Below are 18,332 nucleotides of genomic sequence, written 5' to 3' on the forward strand. Positions count from 1 at the left end.
ATCCACTTCACTAACTCCTCTTACTTCCCTATCCTGTTAGTTCTACATTTTCCTTCCCTCATTCTCTCTCTGTTAGCCTCATTCTCTCCGTCCCTTTAGTCTCTCACTCGTCTTCTATCATGCTCACTCCCTATAACTCAACCATACTCCTATACTCACCTTCTTTCAAAGCTTCTCCTTTACTTTCCTTCCGGTCTCTTCTCTTCTTTCGCTCCTTCACTCTTTTCCCTTTCCTTACTACACTTACTTACTCCTTCCTTCCCTCTCTCTTCCCATCCTTTGCTCTTTCATTCTTTTGCTTTCTCTTACTCTTCTTACTCCACTTCAATAACTCCTTCTCTCAAACCCTCTGTCTTCTAATGTATTCACTCCACTTTTCTTACTCTTTCTCTATTACCCACAAATAATTTCCAGCGATGAATCCTTTCACATGGGGCAAGTCTCATGTGAAAGGGCCTGCTTCATTCTTACTCCTGCTGTGAGGCAGACGCAAGATTTGGACACAACGATGTCCTAAATGTGACGTAGTGAAATCACTGCATCACTTCTACGACCTTTCCTTGCGTCAATACGCCCCCTTTGCATACATTATACATGGCGCAGATATAATGTGGCGCAGGGGTTTACAAAGTGACGCATCTACCTAGATGTGTCACTTTGTAAATATGACTCAACAAGGTGCAATTTTTACACCACTGGTGCGTCACAAAAAGTGATGCACCGGCGGCGTAAAAGTGACACATGGTCTTATAAATGAGGCCCTACAGCGCACCACAGAGAAAAACAGTGTAAAAAATTATAGTAAAATAATAATTTCCAGCAATGCACCCTTTCACATGGGGTAAGTCCCATGTGAAAGGGTCTACGTCAGTCTTAGGCCTGCTGTGAGGCAGGCACAAGATTTTGACACAACGGCGTCCTGAAAGTGACGCAGTGAAATCTCTTAGATTTCACTGCGTCACTTGTTCGACCCTTCTTTGCGTCAATACACCCCCTTTGCATATATTATACCTGGTGCAGGTATAATGTGGCGCAGGGGTTTACAAAGAGACGCATCTACCTAGATGCATCACTTTGTAAATATGACTCAACAAGGTGCAATTTTTACACGACTGGTGCGTCACAAAAAGTGGCGCACCGGCGGCGTAAAAGTGACGCATGTCCTCATAAATGAGGTCCTGAAACACACCATAGGGAAAAACAGGCCTTCTCCTTTATTTTCTTTCCTCTCTCTTCTTTTATTTCATTGTTTTATATATTTCCCTTCTTTTATTCTCCTGACTCCACTACACTTACTACTTCTCTTTCTTTCTCTGTCTTCTTACTTCTACACTCCCCTTCCCTTAATCTCTTTCTGTTAGCCTCATTCTCTCCATCTCCTTAGTCTCTCACTTTTCTTCTGTCACGCTCACTGCCTATAACTCAGCTATACTCCCACACTCACCTTCTGTCAGACCTTCTCCTTTAGTTTGCTTCCTCTCTCTTTCCTTCCTTTGCTCCTTCACTCTTTTCTCTTCCCTTACTTTCTTATTCCACTGCACTAATTCCTTCTCTTACTCCTTCTGTCCTCTTATTTGTACACTCCCCTTCCCTCATTCTCTCTCTGTTAGCCTCATTCTCTCTGTCCTCTTAGTCTCTCACTCCTTTTCCATGACGCTCACTCCCTATAACTCGGCCATACTCCTACACTCACCTTCTTTCAGACCTTCTCCTTTACTTTCCTTCCTCTCTTTTCCCATCCTTCACTACTTCACTCTTTTCCCTTCCCTCACTCCTGTTTCTGCAGTTCAGTAACTGCTTCTGTCAATCCCTCTGTTCTCTAACTTACTCATTGCCCTGTTTTCACTCTCTCTGTGTTACTCCCATTCCCTCCGTCCTCTTAGTCTTTCACTCCTCTTCTATCATGCTCACTCCCTATTACTGAGCCATATTCCCAAACTCATGTTCTTTCTGACCTTCTCCTTTACATTCCTTCCTCTTTCTTCCCATCCTTCGCTCTTTCACTGTTTTCCCTTCCCTTACTCCCCTTAATCCACTTCACTAATTCCTTGTCTTACTCCCTCTATCTTCTTAGTTCTATACTCCCCCTTACCTCATTATCTCTCTGCTAGTCTCATTCTCTCCGTCTCTTTAGTCTCTCGCTCCTCTTCTGTCAAGCTCACTCCCTATAAATTAGTTATACTTACACACTCACCTTCTTTCAATCCCCCTACTTCACTTCCCTTCCCCTCTCGTCCCTTTTTTTGCTCCCTCACTCATTTTCCTTTCCTCTCTCACTAAAATTAGGACTGGGGATGGCAGCAGTGTATCTCTAATGCTCGAACAATGATCATAATACTTTGTTCCCCGTAACAAAGTAGGGCATCACAATTTTTACATTTAATGGAGGCCTCATTAAAAACAGGCTGAATATTTGGGATTAGCTGCTCTGGTTTCCCCCTCACCGATGCAGTTATTCCTCCAGTTGAAGTAGAGGCACCATCTCTTGGAGCCTCTCGTGCTAGAGCCCTGACACTCTTCCGGGCATAGTTCTGGGGGTGCCTCCTCTGCACGTGCCGAATCATAGTTGGATTACCAAAACTGTACTTTATTCTGGGGTCTTTTCTGCAAAATATAGTATGGCACATATTGCACTCCACATTTGGAGCATTACAATTCACTGTCTTCTGAAAATACAAAAAATGGCGGCGATAGTGTACATTAGAGAGAGACAGTGAGAGAAAGAAGGTATGAGATGAAGAAGAGATGTGAAGTGCACATTAGAGAAAATATAGTGGGAGAAGGGAAGTAACTGTGAGTAAACTTACTATGTAACACACAAATGTTGCACTCTATACTATAAGTCTCACTTTATACCACAATCATTTCACTACTATCTCATAAATTTCAAGTAGAATAATAGAAAAATGTCTCAAAAAATGTATAATTTCTAAATATAAATTTATTCTTTAGAATTTTCATAATTTAGAAGAACTTCTAACATCAACTGATCAGGAATCTCCTCCTCAGAACTCTTCATACATGACTCCTGGAACTCAATATAGTCCAAACATTCCATTAATTCAGCATCGAAAGTCTCATCATTAAAATCCTCCATTCCATCTCCTCTCAAAAAAAGGTCTTCTTCATGGTTAGTGTTCCCAACAGGATCATTTAAGACCTCAATCAAACTCGCCTCAACAAAGGTCGCAGAAATTTTAAAATTAATAATAACGGTGTCCTCATTGAGATCCATATTCTTTTCAAATTTCTTGCTGAAAATTGCAGGGAAAAAAATCACTTACATTTTTTGTTTTCAGTAATAGATAATATTAAACTAGCTTTATCAAGTATTAAATTCCCCTTACAAATTAACAACTTACCTTTTACAAAGCAGTAGAAGAGTTAATACTGTGTAAATTTCACACCAGAAATAGAACACCAAAAATTCCTCACAAATGTACCTCAAAAATACTATCACAAAATGGCTGTTTCCCTCTCATTAGAAAACCATTTCGTTAGTAGAAAACCAATGAAACTTCAACACACACAAATTCAAAACCAAAGAAACATTTTAATTGGTTGTAAATTTCAAAAGCTAATTGGCTCTTGGGTGTCTGTAAACATTCTAAATGGTCTGTATAGTCCGCCATCTTGTGACTCTGAAGAACAGAGACACAAGAGGTGAAAAATAACTGGGGAAATAATTAAAAGGGGGCAGAGTAGACACCCCCTGACCATAGGTTTTCTAAAGGAGGCCTAGAAGGACCCTAAAGGGCAAAAAAAGATTAATTTTTTTTAAAAACATTTCGGGGGGTAAGCGCTGGGTGCGCTCCCGGGTGCACTCTCCGGTACGCGCACCCTGAGCGTACCACAGGGAAAAACAGTGTAAAAAAATAGAGTAAAAAAATAAAGTAGAGTGTTTAGAGGAAAGTAATGCATTGCTGGAGTGTGTCACAAAAATGATGCAACTCCAGCAATGCATCCTTTCACATGGGGCCAGTCCCATGTGAAAGGGCCTGTGTCAGTCTTACGCCTGCTGTGAAGCAGGCGCAAGATTTGGACGCAACAGCGTCGTAAAAGTGACGCAGTCAAATCTCACTGCGTCACTTCTACGACCCTTCCTTATGTCAATACGCCCCCTTTGCATACATTACAGCTGTCACAGGTATAATGTGGCGCAGGGGTTTACAAAGTGACGCATCTACCTAGATGCGTCACTTTGTAAATATGACTCAACAAGGTGCATTTTTTACAGCACTGGTGCGTCACAAAAAGTGACGCACCGTTGGCGTAAAAGTGACGCATGGCGTCATAAATGAGACCTTCAGTCTTCTACTCAGGCGTCATATTTAATGTATGACACATTATGTCGCAAGGAGTTACAGATACGTCAGTATTTCTGACGTATCTGTAAGCGCAAAAATGATGCATTGCTAGAGTGTGTCACAAAAGTGACGCAACTCCAGCAATGCATCCTTGCACATGGGGCCAGCCCCATGTGAAAGGGCCTGCGTCAGTCTTACGCCTGCTGTGAGGCAGGCGCAAGATTTTGACGCAATGGTGTCCTAAAAGTTACGCAGTGAAATCTCATAGATTTCACTGCGTCATCTCTACGACCCTTTCTTGCGTCAATACGCCCCCGTTGCATACATTACACCTGACGCAGGTATAATGTGGCGCAGGGGTTTACAAAGTGACGCATCTACCTAGATGCGTCACTTTGTAAATATGACTCAACAAGGTGAATTTTTTACAACACTTGTGCGTCACAAAAAGTGACGCACCGGCGGCGTAAAAGTGACGCCTCAGTCTACTACTCTCCTGCTCCTCACTCTCCTTCCGCACTCTCACCTTCTTTCAGTCCCCCTACTTCACTTCCCATCCCCTCTTGTCCCTTTCTTGCTTTCTCACTCATTTTCCTCTCCTCTCTCACTGCACTCCACTTCACGTACTCTTTTTAATTTTTTTAAGAATACAGCTCTTTGATGAGAATTGGAGGTAGTTCTGAAAAGAACTTTTTTTTCTTCTTTTTTCTTTTTTTTGAACAAAAACAAAAACAGGGAATAGGAAACTGCTCAACAGGAGCAAAAAAAATAAATAATAATTAGGGCTGGGGACGGCAGCGGTGGTTGTCTAATGCTCGAACCATGAGCAGAATACTTTGTTCCCCATAGCAAAGTAGCTGATCACAATATCTGCATTTAATAACGCCTTTATTAAAAGCAGGCTGAATGTTAGGAATCAGCTCTTGTGATCACCCCCTCCCTGATGTAGTTTCTCCTCCGGTTGAAGTAGAGGCCCCATCACTGGGAGCCTCTCGTGCCAGAGCCCTGACACTCTCCCGGGCAAAGTTCTGGGGGTGCCTCCTCACGACATGTCAAATCATAGTGGAGTTTCCAAATGAATATTTCTTGGTGAAGTGTTCTTTTATCTTCGGCTGAGGAACCTCTTCATCAAGAAATCCCTCTGTGTCATCTTCACTGCTGGATGCTCTGGCAGCCATGATAATCCAAGATAGTAATCCAATAAAGATCCGAGAGCAAAAACACAGGTCTTGCAGTCACAAAAGTGAAAGAAGTGAAGGAAATGGGTGGGGATTTCATTGTTTGTAAAAAAAGCTGTTAGCAACCAATGAAAAGAGTTATTTTAAGGTCACATGACTTGACGCGCTTACGCTACGCGCACCGGAGCGCTTCCGGGGGCACTTACGCGGCGCGAACGTAGGCGCTTCCGGGGGCACTTAAGCGGCACGCCTGAGTGACGTTTTGAAAGCTTTACGGAAATGCAAAATCATTTTCATTTCGTAAATCAAAAATACTGCTTTCATAAGTATGGTACTAAATGTCTTCCATTATTATTTACTTTTCATACATTTTTTTTTACGAACGCAGAAATAGCGCTCTCGGTGCGCTCTCGGGAGAGTGCGCACCAGGAAAAAATGTAAAAAAAATATATGTACATTTAACAAATGATTTAAAAAATATATATATATAATTAATTGTTTTAAAAAACAGCTAACAAAAAAAAATAATCGTAGGTTACAAAGTCGATATACAAATGAATTAGCTTTTAAGAAAACTATGAAATTCACTGAAAAAACCATAGGTTTCACAAACGTTATAGTTAGGAATTAGCTTTTAAAAAACCTTTGAAATTCACTAAAAAAACCATAGGTTTCACAATCGTTATAGTTAGGAATTAGCATTTAAAAAACCTTTGAAATTCACTGAAAAAACCATAGGTTTCACACTCGTTATAGTTAGGAATTAGCATTTAAAAAACCTTTCAAATTCACTGAAAAAACCATAGGTTTCACACCAGTTCTAGTTAGCTAAACATTTTACTCATACAAAACCTTTGAAATTCCCACGTTATAGTTAGTTGGACTCACTATAACTCGCGCGCCCGCAATCCACTGCTGATGATGTCACTTATTACATCACTCATGACATGGTCAGTGACATCACTGATGACATCACTGATGACATCTCAAATGACATCACTGATGACATCACTGAACATCATCCAGTGAATGTGTGTTCCTGTAAAGTTAAAATGTGTTTAACATATTGAATAATGAGTGTATGTATGAGTGTCTGGATGAAGGATTTAGTAGGTGCGTGACTGACTGTATGAGTGAGTGATTAAATGTGTTTTACTGAATGCATTGGTTAGTGACTAAACTGTCTGAATGGGACCCCCCTTTTTTCTTGGCCCCCACTTCACCAATCACCCCCAAACAGCGGAACTGAGTTGGCCAAAAGTTTGGAAAATCTCAAGAAGATTCATCAATCGAAGCCAAAGTTATTGCCAATAGAATGTTGTGGTTTTCCTATGGATAATAGGTCCTAACTATAACTACCTATTGGCGACCGCCAGTAGGTAATTGTGAAATTTAAGATGCAGGCACACATTAATGGATGTTTGAAAGAAGATTTATTGTCCAAAGAAGATCCCATGCAAACAGTCTGTACTATCAGCTTCAACTGCTACACTTCAGATACAAACACTCAAGACTTTGACATAACAACATTCTACCACATCCTACATTCCATAAAGACATACCAAGTAAAAGAGAAATACCACACATCTCCCTTCCTTAAACAAAGTTGAATTATTCAAAAACAATAATAATAATAAATTGTTACAGGTAAGTAAGTTACACATAATCCTTCAGGTAACTTGGACTTTTTGTAGACATCTTTGAGTGCCGAAGACCCAGATTAGAAGAAGATGAAGTTTAACTTTTCTTCTTACACAACTTTCGATGAGAGACTCCACCAAGGTCAGCTGACTCATTCTGTAACTCCTCTCGCAAGCTTCCTTGTCCATTTTTTATCACAATAACTCTGTTCAGATTCCAAACTCTATGATCTTGAGTTTTGACAGCGTTCCTTAAGACTTTAATAACAAGCATAGGTTTACCATATTTCAAATTAGCATTGCCAACTTGACCAGGTTTTTTAACCACCACAGGTCTCCAACATTAAATCTTATTAATTTTACAGATTTCTTTTTGTCAAAATAAGATTTTCTTTGAAATGCCTTGCTTTCTTCCCTTTTATATAATTCCCTTTCATCGCAAATATCTTGCTTACCCTTACTCAAGCCATAATCATTGACCCAGCTCGGTTGAAGATAAGTAATGGGAATTCTTTTACGAAACAAAAAAAATGGAGATTTCCCTGTAGTGGAATTATGTTTACTTCTATACTCCTCAATTTTCTTTAAAACCTCAGATCTCCAATCAAGAGATAAAGATTTAGCGAGAGTGATAGATTCTTTGAGAACTCTATTGAAGCTCTCTACCATCCCGTTGGCTTCAGGATGATAGAGAAAACACTTTTTTTCCACAATCCCACAGCTTGAAAGAAATTCTTCCATCTCTTTCAAAACAAATTGCACCCATTATCAGACAAAATCGATTTTAGCATTCCCTCTCTAGAAAACAACTTCTTCAAGCATTTGACAACACTAGTTGAATCAATATTTGACAAGAAGAAAACTTCCGGCCATCGCGAGTACTTGTCTATCAATACTAACAGATAAACTAATGAACCTGAGTTGTTAATGGGTTCTAAAATATCTATGGCAAGATCATCCAATGTAGCTTCTGCCCGACTTCTCACAACCATGGGTTGAATCCTAGGAACTTTGGATTTATCACTTAAGTTACACAACATGCATTCCCGAATTTCCCTTTCAACAAACGTATCTATACCTGGCCACCAATAAGATGATCGTAACCTTTCTTTAGTTTTTGTAATCCCAGGATGACTAGCATGAGCTAAATCTAATAACTCTTTTCTAAGACTTATTGGAGGTATGAGTTTACTTCCACGAAACAAGATATTTTTGTCCACAGAAAGTTCATCCCTCACACACCAAAAGGGTTTTGTTGCCTCAGATCCACATTTCGAACTAGACCAATTGCCTAGAATTAAAGTCATAACTTCCTTAAGAGTATCATCATGATTCGCTTCACTACACCATCTCTCTTCAGATATGTGATTTAGCTCAACTGCACATACCCATTCATCAACCTCATCACTGGCATTGTCTTCACATTCAACGCACTCTCCAGGAACTAACCTAGAAAAGACATCTGCCACTAAGTTGTGCACACCTGGAATGTATTTGAGAGAGAAAGAATATTCTTGAAGCCCAATTATCCACTTAGAAATACGACTTGATATGATATCAAAACCTTTATTCTCAAAAATGTCCACCAAAGGTTTATGATCCGACCTTATTTCAAAATCCACGCCCCAAAGAAATTTCTTCTATTTCTTCACAGCCCAGAAAATAGCTAAGGACTCCTGCTCTGCTACAGAGTACCTAGTCTCCGGCTCTCTTAGGCTGCGAGAAAGAAACAAGACTGTTTTCATCCCATCAGAACCAATCTGTTGCGAGACAGCGCCAAGACCTTTTACGCTTGCGTCAGTGGTTTAGACAGACCTGAGTCGTGTATCAAAACTTTGTAAAAATGGAGTGTTTTATAACTTATTCTTGATGGTGGAAAATTCCTCTTCACATTCTTTAGACCAAATAAAGCTACAACCTTTCTTCAAAAGACATCTCATATTTGAAGTCAAACTGGCAAACCCTTATAAATTTAGCATAATATTCTATCATACCAAGAAAGCTCACCAGACAGATTACGAATAGTACACACCAACTCATCCTTTGGCTTAACACCCTTACTTGAAATGTTGTGACCAAGATAATTCAAAGATTCAGATCTAAACTTGCACTTCTCAAACTTTACCGTCAAATTCCCTTCGCTTAACTTAGCAAGCACAGATTTTAGGCGAATATCATGTTGATTAATATCGTCACCAAAAACAAGAATATCGTCTTGATATATGCACATGCCATCAATACCTCTAAGCAGATTTTCCATCACCCTTTGGAAAACTGAAGAGGCGGAAACAAGACCAAAAGGCATCCTTATGAAACGGAACATTCCAAACGGAGTTATGAAAGCCGTAAAATCTCTGCAAGAAGGTTCAACACCTTAGTACCACCCAACATAACCATCAATTCACTAATGTTCGGGAGAGGGTATTTGTCTACGATCACATTTTTATTTAACCGGTGCCAATCAATGCGTAAACGTAAATCCCCATTAGCCTTTCTAGCAGCGACCACAGGAGAAAGCCATTCAGTACCCTCAACAACCTCTATTATGCCATTATCCAAAAGCTTCTTGATTTCATTCTCCATCTCCACTTTGATGGCTAAGGGTACACCTCTAACCTTGCTAGACACAGGAATACAATTGTTCTTGAGCTTGATTCTATGCTGATACCCCTTCAAATGTCCCAGACCGTCCCTGAACACCTTGGGAAATTCTGCTGTTAGACCTTCAATAAAGTTAGCATCATCTTTATTTTCAACCACGCATATAGATTCCCTCAATAAGATTTGAGGATCAGAGTTCGGATCCAAATAAACCCCTAATTCACCTTGATGAATCCAACTTATGAGACTGTCCCCTTTCTTTGACACATACATTTTTCCTGATATCATTCTGTTCGAAATTCAATCAAACCCATAAAATATCCATGTAATTTTATAGGCTTCCCACCATAAGCTAGTGGGGTGATATCAGGTTTGAACAGTTTCACCTTATGCTTCAATTCATTCATGTAGAAGTCATTGGAAACTATAGTTATTTTTGCTCCTGAGTTGAACAAAACACGAGTGGCAGAGCCCTCGACAACAATCTTATCAACAGGACAGCACTTCTTCACAGAAATGCTTTTCACTTCAGAAATAATTTGACCACATTCAACCACTTCTGAGCTAGAATCTCCTTTTCCTCATGAACATAAACTCTCTTAACCCTTGGAGGTGGTTTGGTTCTACACACTGAAGGATAATTTCTTTTTTTCTTACACTTACTACAAACATTTCCGAGAGCTGGGCACAGTTTATCATTTGCTAAATGACCACTTTTGACACATCTAAAGCATTTTAAAGACACATTGACATTTCCTGTTTTTTTCTAATAGTGGTCAAAACTCCTATTATACTCAGAAAACACTCTTTATCTTTTATTTTTGACAAAGGTTTTTTTTTACTCACACTTTGTACTTTTTCATTCCCCATTTTATCTCTGTTAATTATAGCAACACACTTTAAAGAATGTTACATTCTTTTAGCCACAGCAATTACTTCATCCAGAGTTGACTTATCTCTAAGCCACAATTCCTCCCTGACTTTATCCATATTGCAGCCCAACATAAATTGGTCTCTTATATGTTCATCAGTTGACCCTTCAAATTTGCATGACGAATATAACTTCCTTAAATCAGTTAGATAACCCTCTACAGTTTCCTCTTCGTGTTGCATTCTTTTGCCAAAATGATACCTTTCCAATATGGTACTAATCTTGGGAAGGTAATGTTTGTCTAATTTGCATATGCTTTTTTCGTAATCATTAAGACCATCAGTCTCAGCACTAGATAATTCTGGTAGATGGTCAAAGACATCCTGGCCTTCCGACCCAAGACAATGAAGTAATAAGGATGGTTTTCTTTCTGCACTTAATGAAGCGCCACATACCCTTGCATATCTTTCAAATATTTTTTTCCATTTTTTCCATTTTATAGGGGGCTCACCCAGAGAAGATAAAAAAATGGAGCTGCAGTGACGTTTTGCATTGCCCCAAACATGCAAAGGAAAGTAATATAGACTGAAGATTATACTAATTTATCAGAGTTCGTACAAATATATACTTCCCAACAAAGCTCTAGCAACTGCAATAATAGCACTATTTTCAGATGTTTCACAGAGATCTTAAAACCGAAATCCAGTTTTAAAATCCAAATCAAGAAATAATGCAAAGCGTGCGTATTGCCAACTTAATGGAAATATACACGTAAGCTATTATATAGTTATGATAAAACATGAAAGATGCTAAACAATAATAATGCATACATATTTACTCAGCATAGCTTGCATAGAGCTATAAGCATAAGTCTTCAAATGAAAGCATGCACATCACTAAATAAAAGAAAACACACCAAATTGTTTTAATATAATTCTGCAAAATAAAGCATGCATAACGCTGATTGGCAGAACACGCACCACAAAGAGTTATAAATAAAGCGTGCGTATCGCGCGTATCGCTGAATAAAGCATGCGTATCGCTGATTAACAGAACACGCACCACAAAGGGTTATAAATAAGAAGCGTGTGTATCGCTGATTGCTGAATAAGGCGTGTGCTTGCGCTGTCTGAATAAAGCGCATGCTGGTGCTGTATGAAATAACACGCACTGCAACACAAAATAGTGTCAATGAATGCCTTAGTTGTGTTCAGCAAACGTTGTCTTCAGCGTGCGTATCGCTGCAGAAATATTTAATGAAATAAAGTGTGTGTAGCACTGATAGAAGTGACACGCACCAGGCAAAAATCCTTCGATGCTTTACAGATACGTAATTCCTTCTTTGTTTCCCTACAAGTAAACACGTCGCTAAGCAACAAGTAAACTAATCAGACACTACGCTGCGAGCGTTTGTGTGTCGATAAGAGCAATCTTTACAAGTTTTTCTTAAATGAATCAACGAAGTTGAAGCAAAACAAGCGCGTTAAAGCTTGTAATCCTTTCACGAAATTAAAATGCATAGGTGGAGTCAAGAGTAAAATTCTAGATTGTAGATTCGATCGATCTCACTGCAGAATTCAAGCTTTAATCTTGCAAGGTGTTAGGATCTTCTTCCTGGAAGCTGCCGATTACGCCAGTGTGAAATTTAAGATGCAGGCACACATTAATGGATGTTTGAAAGAAGATTTATTGTCCAAAGAAGATCCCATTCAACCAGTCTATGCTATCAGCTTCAACTGCTACACTTCAGATACAAACACTCAAGACTATGACATAACAGCATTCTACCACATCCTACATTCCATAAAGACATACCAAGTAAGGGAGAAATACCACAGTAAAATTTATATATATATATTCACTGAAAAAACCATAGGTTAGAGACCATATATAGTTAGCTGGACATTTTATTGACATAAAACCAATGAAATTCCATATATAGTTAGTTGCACTAACTATATATCGCGCACCCGCAATCCACTGCTGATGATGTCACATATTACATCATTCATGACATGGTCAGTGACATCACTGATGACATCACTGATGACATCTCAAATGACATCACTGATGACATCACTGATGACATCTCAAATGACATCACTGATGACATCATCTAGTGTCTGTGTGTTTTTGTAAAGTTTAAATATGTTTTACATATTGAAGAATGAGTGGATGTATGGAAGACTGAGTGTGTGTGTGGCTGGCTGGGAGGTGTGTGACTCTGTGCATATCAATGTGTACTTGTATCAGTGATTGTATAAGAGAGTAAGTATGTGTTAGTATATGTGTGAAAAAGTTCTGTGTTTAACTGTATAGATGAGGAAATCGAAGTGTGATTGATTCTTCACAGGACTGACTAGGTGTATGAGTGCATATGATAGTGTTGTAATAATGAGTGACTGTATGTATGAGTGATTGTATGGGTGAATGAGTGAATGTGTGTGTAGACGTAGGAATCAGTGAGTGCGTATGTAGTAACTGGTATTGGTGTGTCATGATGTCATCAGTGATGTCATTTGAGATGTCATCAGTGATGTCATTTGAGATGTCATCAGTGATGTCATCAGTGATGTCACTGAAGTATGGTGTTCTGTGTTTAACTGTATAGATGAGGAAATGGAAGTGTGATTGATTCTTTACAGGACTGACTAGGTGTGTGAGTAACTCCATGGATGAGTGGCAGTGTGTGAGTGTCTGCATAGGTGTATGAGTGCATATGATAGTGTTGTAATAATGAGTGACTGTATGTATGAGTGATTGTATGGGTGAATGAGTGAATGTGTGTGTAGACGTAGGAATCAGTGAGTGCGTATGTAGTAACTGGTATTGGTGTGTCATGATGTCATCAGTGATGTCATTTGAGATGTCATCAGTGATGTCATTTGAGATGTCATCAGTGATGTCATCAGTGATGTCACTGACCATGTCATGAATGATGTAATATGTGACATCATCAGCAGTGGATTGCGGGTGCGCGATATATAGTTAGTGCAACTAACTATATATGGATTTTCATTGGTTTTATGTCAATAAAATGTCCAGCTAACTATATATGGTCTCTAACCTATGGTTTTTTCAGTGAATTTTCAAGGTTTTGTAAATGCAAATTCCTAACTATATATGGTCTATAACCTATGGTTTTTTCAGTGAATTTCATTGGTTTTTTAAAAGCTAATATCTATAGCTGTAAAATATATTCTTTATTACGTGACGTATCACGTAGCCACGTGAGACGCCTCATGACGCATCGCATAACCGTGACGTATCAGCTCTGCAGCGCAAACAAAACCCGTAACGTAAGCGTGCCGGAGCACGCTTACAGATATATATATTTTTTTTAACCTTACTTAGACAAAATCCACACGTGCACATATCTTGAGGCCTTGCAAAGGCACATCAAACAAACAGTCCCTACAATTTTGCCAAGTTTGCTGGAAATCTATTCCCTTCATTTTTTTTTTACTGTTTCTCTTGGTTTTCCCCTTGTTACGCTTACCGGGACGCTACCCGGTACGCGAACCGGACGCTCCAAAAACACAAGATGGCGGACTCCCGTTACGCTGCCGGTTAGCTGCCCGGTTCGCGTACCGGGAAGCGCCTCTACCGCGAAAAATCGCGGGGGACTTTAATATCCCCCTCATCAATCCTAGGGGGTCAGGAGGAGTCTACCTTGCCCCCTTTCCTTCATTTCCCCCTTCGTTTTTCACCACATCTTGTCTCTCGATCCTACCGAGAGACAAGATGGCGGCCGCTCCGGACTGTTTAGAATGTTGACAGACACCGGAGAGCCAATCAGCTTCGCTTCGCGAAGTTCCGTTACGCGTCAGGTACGCGAACCGGGGCGCTAACCGGAGCGCTGTCACAGATATATATATTTTTTTAAACGTTAATTTCTCAAAATCCACTGGAGCACATATATTGAGACATAGCAAAGGCACGTCGGGCAAACCATATCTACAATTTTGCCAAGTTTCATGTAAATCTATTCAGCCGTTCGAGCTAAAAGTGAGTCCAACCGCCCTATGGAAAAATGAATGGGAAAAACGCGTTTTGGGACCCCCCTTTTTTCTCGGCCCCCCCTTGACGAAACCCCCCCGAATTTTCAGGGGCTGCTCAGAAACAAAATGTGCCATTTTCCTGTAAATTTCAGCCAATTCCGTCCACAAACGCCAAAGTTATTGGACATAGAATTTTCAGAAATCCCGTAGAGAAAAAATCCTAACTATATATACCCACTGGCTATCGCCAGTAGGTAATATACATATATAAACATATATAATCTGCATATCTATATAAATATAAATGCATGCATACATATACATATATGCATACATATGCATGTTATTTACATGAAAGTTTTAAAAACACTAATAAAAGCAAAGCTAAAAAGCCACCTCATTACAAACAGAATGGCTTTAACTTAAACGAGGGCGAGATCTATTGCATTTTCAATGCTTGTTTACTTTGGTTCTATCAAGAAGGCATTCAGATGTGTCACACATTTGCCATAAATTCTGAATGTTAGCACTCTAGTTGCTCATTAGATCACTGTAGTAAAGCTAGTGCTCACCAGGGAAGTCTGCTGCTAATCATGGTTTGCAGCCATTTTCCCGCATTTTTTATCCAGCAGACTTTCAGTCCGCATACCATTATCCCGCAAGGTCATTGACCTCGCATACCATTATCCCGCATTTTTTCAAAACGCATGTGCATTTATCGCGCATGCCTTTACAAAGAATTACGTTTTAAAGGCATGTATGGTAAATGCATTTGCGTTGTGAAAACCACGATGACGAGAGAGGTAAGTGGGTTTGTGTTAATTTTTTCGTGGGTTAGTGATTGTGTAGTGTAGTGTTGTGTAGTGTAGTGTTGTGTTAGTGTAGTGTAGAGTTGTGGTGGTTGTTTAGTGTAGGGTCATGCTGGGGGTAGTGTTTTAGGGTTTAGGGTTGTGTTGTAGTGTTTGCGTAGTGTAGGGTCATGCTGGGGCTAGTGTTTTACGGTTTAGGGTAGTGTTGTAGTGTTTGCGTAGTGTAGGGTCATGCTGGGGGTAGTGTTTTAGGGTGTAGGGTAGTGTTGTAGTGTTTGCGTAGTGTAGGGTCATGCTGGGGGTAGTGTTTTAGGGTTTTGGGTAGTGTTGTAGTGTTTGCGTAGTGTAGGGTCATGCTGGGGGGTAGTGTTTTAGGGTTTAGGGTAGTGTTGTAGTGTTTGCGTAGTGTAGGGTCATGCTGGGGGTAGTGTTTTAGGGTTTAGGGTAGTGTTGTAGTGTTTGCGTAGTGTAGGGTCATGCTGGGGTGTAGTGTTTTAGGGTTTAGGGTAGTGTTGTAGTGTTTGCATAGTGTAGGGTCATGCTGGGGGTAGTGTTTTAGGGTTTAGGGTAGTGTTGTAGTGTTTGCGTAGTGTAGGGTCATGCTGGGGGTAGTGTTTTAGGGTTTAGGGTAGTGTTGTAGTGTTTGCGTAGTGTAGGGTCATGCTGGGGGTTGTGTTTTAGGGTTTAGGGTAGTGTTGTAGTGTTTGCGTAGTGTAGGGTCATGCTGGGGGTAGTGTTTTAGGGTTTAGGGTAGTGTTGTAGTGTTTGCGTAGTGTAGGGTCATGCTGGGGGTAGTGTTTTAGGGTTTAGGGTAGTGTTGTAGTGTTTGCGTAGTGTAGGGTCATGCTGGGGTGTAGTGTTTTAGGGTTTTGGGTAGTGTTGTAGTGTTTGCGTAGTGTAGGGTCATGCTGGGGGTAGTGGTTTAGGGTAGTGTTGTAGTGTTTGCGTAGTGTAGGGTCATGCTGGGGTAGTGTTTTAGGGTTTAGGGTAGTGTTGTAGTGTTTGCGTAGTGTAGGGTCATGCTGGGGGTAGTGTTGTAGGGTTTAGGGTAGTGTTGTAGTGTTTGCGTAGTGTAGGGTCATGCTGGGGTGTAGTGTTTTAGGGTTTTGGGTAGTGTTGTAGTGTTTGCGTAGTGTAGGGTCATGCTGGGGTAGTGTTTTAGGGTTTAGGGTAGTGTTGTAATGTTTGCGTAGTGTAGGGTCATGCTGGGGGTAGTGTTTTAGGGTTTAGGGTAGTGTTGTAGTGTTTGCGTAGTGTAGGGTCATGCTGGGGTGTAGTGTTTTAGGGTTTTGGGTAGTGTTGTAGTGTTTGCGTAGTGTAGGGTCATGCTGGGGGTAGTGTTTTAGGGTTTAGGGTAGTGTTGTAGTGTTTGCGTAGTGTAGGGTCATGCTGGAGGTAGTGTTTTAGGGTTTAGGGTAGTGTTGTAGTGTTTGTGTAGTGTAGGGTCATGCTGGGGGTAGTGTTTTAGGGTTTAGGGTAGTGTTGTAGTGTTTGCGTAGTGTAGGGTCATGCTGGGGTGTAGTGTTTTAGGGTTTTGCGTAGTGTTGTAGTGTTTGCGTAGTGTAGGGTCATGCTGGGGGTAGTGTTTTAGGGTTTAGGGTAGTGTTGTAGTGTTTGCGTAGTGTAGGGTCATGCTGGGGTGTAGTGTTTTAGGGTTTAGGGTTGTGTTGTAGTGTTTGTGTAGTGTAGGGTCATGCTGGGGGTAGTGTTTTAGGGTTTAGGGTAGTGTCGTAGTGTGTGTGTAGTGTAGGGTCATGCTGGGGGTAGTGTTTTAGGGTTTAGGGTTGTGTTGTAGTGTTTGTGTAGTGTAGGGTCATGCTGGGGGTAGTGTTTTAGGGTTTAGGGTAGTGTTGTAGTGTTTGCGTAGTGTAGGGTCATGCTGGGGTGTAGTGTTTTAGGGTTTTGGGTAGTGTTGTAGTGTTTGCGTAGTGTAGGGTCATGCTGGGGGTAGTGTTTTAGGGTTTAGGGTAGTGTTGTAGTGTTTGTGTAGTGTAGGGTCATGCTGGGGGTAGTGTTTTAGGGTTTAGGGTAGTGTTGTACTGTTTGTGTAGTGTAGGGTCATGCTGGGGGTAGTGTTTTAGGGTTTAGGGTAGTTTAGTTGTTTAGTGTATGCTAAAGGCATATTCGTTCTAAAAGTTTTCGTTATTTTAATTTGCGGCCTAATAGTACATGCAGGATTTTTTTTGCGGACTGATGGTATGCGGGATTTTGTCATATATTCGCTAATCATACTTTCTATGGCAAAATGAACCCCCTCATTTTGTTCCTTTTTAAATTAAATGTTTTAAGAGTTACCACTTTATTCCAATCAAGATGGCTTCAGGTGTGCCATACCTTTGTAATAAGTAGGACTGTTAGCACTCTAGTTGTTCTTTAGAACACTCTGGGACATTCTGTCATTGGGCTATAGTTGGGCTACATCTGGCTGATATTTGGGCTACATTTGTTTTTTTTTGTCTCTGGTGGCCATCTTTGGGCTACATTGGGCTACATTGGGCTACATTTGGGCTCCAACATATATATAGCCCAATGTAGCCCAATATATATTTTTCAAAGTTAATTTTCGTAAAAACCACTGGAGCCTATATCTTGAGACATAGCAAAGGCACATCGGGCTACCAGTCCCTACAATTTTGCCAAGTTTGGTGGAAATCCATTCAGCCGTTCGGGCTAAAAGTGAGGCCAACCGCCCTATGGAAAATTGCATGGGAAAAACAAGTTTTGGGACCCCCCTTTTTTCTCGGCCCCCCCTTGACGAAACCCCCCCAAATTTTCAGGGGCTGCTCAGAAACAAAATGTTCCATTTTCCTGAACATTTCAGCCAATTCTGTGCTCAAACGCCAAAGTTATTCGACATAGAATTTTCAAAAATCCCATAGGAAAAAAATCCTAACTATATATACCTACTGGCTATCGCCAGTAGGT

The sequence above is a fragment of the Lissotriton helveticus genome, chromosome 1_1 (genome assembly GCF_964261635.1).
Source record: "Lissotriton helveticus chromosome 1_1, aLisHel1.1, whole genome shotgun sequence".
NCBI lineage: Eukaryota > Metazoa > Chordata > Amphibia > Caudata > Salamandridae > Lissotriton > Lissotriton helveticus.